Here is a 4,369-nt window from a genome sequence, read left to right as displayed (position 1 = left end):
ATGTTTTGCCTTAAATCTAACTTAGGGGGATAATCGAGAACATACACACACAAATTCAGTCTGAATGTGGCATTTTGGAGGAAAACCCCAGCTGAGTACATAAGAGTATGTTTCAGCTTTGCTAGAAGAGACATAGCTATGCATTATACATAGACTATAAAGACATTTTTTGTAAGCCTGACTTTTCAATGTTTGAATTTTAGAGCTTAAAATGTTCCATGTGTTTAGTATTTCTTGTTCAGCTACACTAAAGAGAAGTGGTCAAAAATTCGGTCCCCACATATGTGTGGCATATTTCAGGAATGTTTAATATATTATTATTTCTGGAGCTATGAGGTTTGTGAACACGGCTTTTACATCCATTACTGGTTGTAGCTAAGAGGTCGTTTATTCCATACATATTCATCGAGTGCCTACTATGTGCCAGGTCCCCTTTTAGAAAGATACAAGAACCAAGTCCACACACACACCAGAGGAAACAGGCCATAAATGAACGGTAAGTAAATATAATGTAATGTCAGGTAATGAAAAAAGTCTTTTTGCTTTAAGCCCAGCAAGGGCGGGGGGTGGGGGGGTGGTGGGGATGTGGGTGGGGCTGGTATTTTAGAGAAAAAGCCTTTCCCCTGAAGTCTCATTTGAATAAAGACCTTAATGGATCATTTGGTTATCTGGGGAAGAAGTGTCCCGCAGATGAGCGCCTCAGGCACGCTGGACTTCCTGGAAAAGCCTAGAGGCCATGTGGGGTGAGAGACAGGGATGACTCGTAATTGGAAATGAGGTCTTACAGGATACCGTATGTCCTAGGGTTCCTGGTGTCCCCGAAGTGAAAGGGCCACCAAACCCAGTTCCATTTTCTGGAGCTTCTAAACGATGATGATCAATAACAAGGCGAACCTGCTACCAAAAATGCAGTCTCCTTGTTAAGTTTCCCCTATTGCCTGTAAAAATGGATGTGGTGTCTCATCTCCTGGGCCCCCTTATCTCTGCATTTCTCCCTCCTGAAAAGCCCTTCTTGACTCCTCTCCCTATTTAATTTCTCCCCTATTCCAAAGATCATTTAAGCTCTGCCTCCTGAAGGATGCTCCCCTCCCTGGGGGTGCTGGGGCTGACTGGGAGTGGCTCTTCTGGCTTGGCAACTGGAGGCTTTTACTGGGGACTTCCTCACCGCCCATACATAGACTGGTGTTCAGGGCACCTCGGAAGCTGAAGGCGGAAACGTTGGTGGGTAGTTCCCTGTGTCAGTTTCTCTGACGAGGGCATTCCTCGGTCCCATGAGATTTTAAAATGAATCTCTGATTTAAAAAGATTGAGAACTGGGCGCCTGCATGGCTTAGTTGGTGTTATGATCCTGGAGTGGATGGATCAAGTCCCCACATCAGGTTTCCTGCCCAGCAGGGAGTTTGCTTCTCCCTCTGACCTTCCCCCTCTCTTGCTCTCTCTCTCTCTCTCTCTCATTCTCAAATACATAAATAAAAAAATCTTAAAAAAAAAAAAAAAGATTGAGAACCACTACTCTTGCCAGTGCTTCTCTGACATCAAATGGGCACACAAACCATTGACGTTTCATTAAGATGAAGACTAAAATTCGGTAGCCCTGGCGTGAGGCTTGGTGCTGCTGGGTCCCAAGCCCCTTGCCCACACTGGGTGGCAAAAGCTAGAATAATTCTAGCCAGCACTTGCTTGTAGACACTGGCATGTTGCTCTGCCCTGTAAGTAGACTGCAGGTTTCTGGACAGCAAGGGAACCGCTGACACTTCTTGGCTCTTGTCCCACAGTTGGGACTAATAGACCCACCATGGAGCCTACCAGATGCTTGCCTACCGATGTGAGTGCGCTAATTGAGCCTGATTAGAACATCTTTTCTATGTCCACTTTTTTAGTCTCACTTAGGCTTCTAAAGTTACCCCCAAGTGTTCAAGGCTAAACTTCTCTGTAATTCAGAGCAGAATCCCAGAATCCCTTAACGGTTCCTCATGCAACCCTTTTCTCTCCCCATAAATGAAATAAAAATCCACCAAGCCTAAAAGCCTAAAATGTACTCATTTGGAAGGATAATGCACGGTCTCTAGGAGGGCGCTCCCGGTCACTGAGGTTGATCAGTATCAAGAAGATGGCCAGTACGAATCGATAATGTGTAGCAAAGAGACCAGGATTCAGCAAACCGGTACCACCAGGCCTAGAAGGGACAGGTTCTGGACGAACTGTCTTGAGCCCAGAAGGGAAGTCTTACAAGGCACAGAGATGGAAATTTTCTAGAAGATGAGGAATGGTGTAGAAAAGTGAAAATGGGGTTTTGGAATAAAATAGCTACCCCAAACAAGCTGCCACTCTATATTTGCACAAGCTGTAAAAGAAGCAATTTACTTAATGTGGAAAAAAAAAAAGGTGTTTTCAACAGCGGCTAACTATAGAGCAAATGAAAAAAAAATTTACACGTAAGACATATGTGTAAAGAATGTCTTTGTGTGAGCAAAAGGAATTTTTCATGTGGTATTTAATAAATATATACAGATATTATTTGTACTTATAAAAATACCACATGCAATGAAAGCTATGCATAAATATTTATAAAAATCCCTTTATCTAAGTAGGCCAGTAACATTTAATATTTTTCAATAAATCCATACATAAAATATATACATTCGTGCCAAATGGAACATATATTTTGAAATATGAACCCCAAGTAAAACTCTGAGGAATCTGGAGTAAAATCCAGGTATCTGCCAAAGGAAACTTTGGAGCAGTTGTCATTTGAAGAAAAGAAACAACGCCGGGTCTCTTTATCTTCCCGGACTGTTTTGCCGGTCAGATTTCTAAGGTCTCTTCAGCTGAGTTTTGTACTTGACTTCCAGCCTGACGGCCATTTGACCTGCCTGCCAACTATTATTCTCTTTGAGGGTTTTACCACTCCACCCAAGTCTTCTGCTCTCCAGAGCTGTTGTGTACTTTTCCTTTTCCCTTTTCACTTCACCTTAACGTCCGCCTCAGCCCTGGCTTACAACGCCGGCTTGTGCATCCTCTAAGGTTTCAGACCCGGGGGCGTTGCGGTGAGGACCTGAAGCCCAGGGCGCTCGGCAAAGTCAAGGTCCTCTGCAGGGTATCTGCTTTGTGCCAGGATTTCCGTCCAACCCGAGAGTCCCTGGGCCCGAGTGAGGCCGGGAGAGCCCGACTGCACCCCCTACCCCACCCCCCTCCCGCGCCGGGTTCCAGCCACCTCCCCAGGCCGACCGTGCGGGCTGGGACTTCGCAGCCGGAAAACGCCGCCCTTTCCTGTCGCCTACTCATTAACCCAGGCGGACTACTCAAGAAGGAAGAGACCGAGACGGATTAAGAAAATTAATTAACTGGGTCCAAGCTGGGCCTCCGGGTGGAGGGGCGGGGCGTGCTGCGGCGGTGGCCCGAATGACCGGCGGGCGCAGGTGCCTCCAAGGGCGGAATTTTAGGCTCCCGGGCCGGCAGCTGCGCCACTTGCGCCTCGTCGCGCATCGGGGACAGCCGTCACCCGCCTGCCCCAGCTTCAGGCAAGTCTCTTTAGGGACCCCGCGGGAGAGGAAACACCTCCCTCTGGACTGGAAAAACCTGCAGCGTAGGCTGTTTGCGTGCCCACTCGCTCAGCCCGCAGACCCGGGAGTCTCCAGTGCGCCAAATCCACCCTCCGGGTTTTGGCAGCAGCTCCAAAGGGAGCGAGCTGGAAACTGACAAAACACGACCTTTCCCCCGAGCCCGGGCCACTAGTGGCTGGGGCACCCGGGGGCCGGGCAGGGTCGGCGCGGTCAGGTGGCCCCCCACTTCCTTGAGAGTCACCCGCGCGCGGCGCCCGAGCCAAGCCGGGCAAGATCGGCTTGTTGGGGCCAGGAGAGGTGGGCACAAGAGGTTTAGTGCAGGTGTCCAGGGTGCGGGCGGAGTCCCTTTGTCCTCGGGCACCCAGGCGGTAGCACCCCGGGGTCCCTCTTTGAACCGAGCTTCTCCCGCGACCTCTCTTTGTGCCGAGGGAGCTGAACGCTGCCGCTCAGAGCGTAGCCGCATCCCTCAGGGTGACGCCAGGGCGGTAACAATGGGTGCCCATTGGACTCCAGGGGCCCGCAGGCCCTGCAGCGGCTGACCGCCCCCCCTCGGCCCGGCCCAGGCGCAGGTACCGCGGCGGGGTGGGTCTTGGGGGCCGCGCGCGCCCTCCGGCCCGCCCGGGCCCGCCCCCTGCGCCGCGGGCCCCGCCCCGGCAGCCCCGCCCTTCACAGGTTCAGGCTCCGAGTCCAGTCGTCGCGCGCTCAGTTGGCTCGCACCTTCCCTCCGGGCGGTGGTCCGAGCGGTTTAGGAGCCCAGGGGCGGGCTTGGAGCGTGGGCAGAGCCTGGAAACCCGCGGCCTCGGGCT

The sequence above is a fragment of the Enhydra lutris genome, unplaced genomic scaffold (genome assembly GCF_002288905.1).
Source record: "Enhydra lutris kenyoni isolate GAN:26980312 unplaced genomic scaffold, ASM228890v2 scaffoldscaffold59, whole genome shotgun sequence".
Lineage (NCBI taxonomy): Eukaryota > Metazoa > Chordata > Mammalia > Carnivora > Mustelidae > Enhydra > Enhydra lutris.
The sequence above is the reverse complement of the archived record's forward strand: the minus strand, read 5'-3'. Positions refer to the sequence as shown.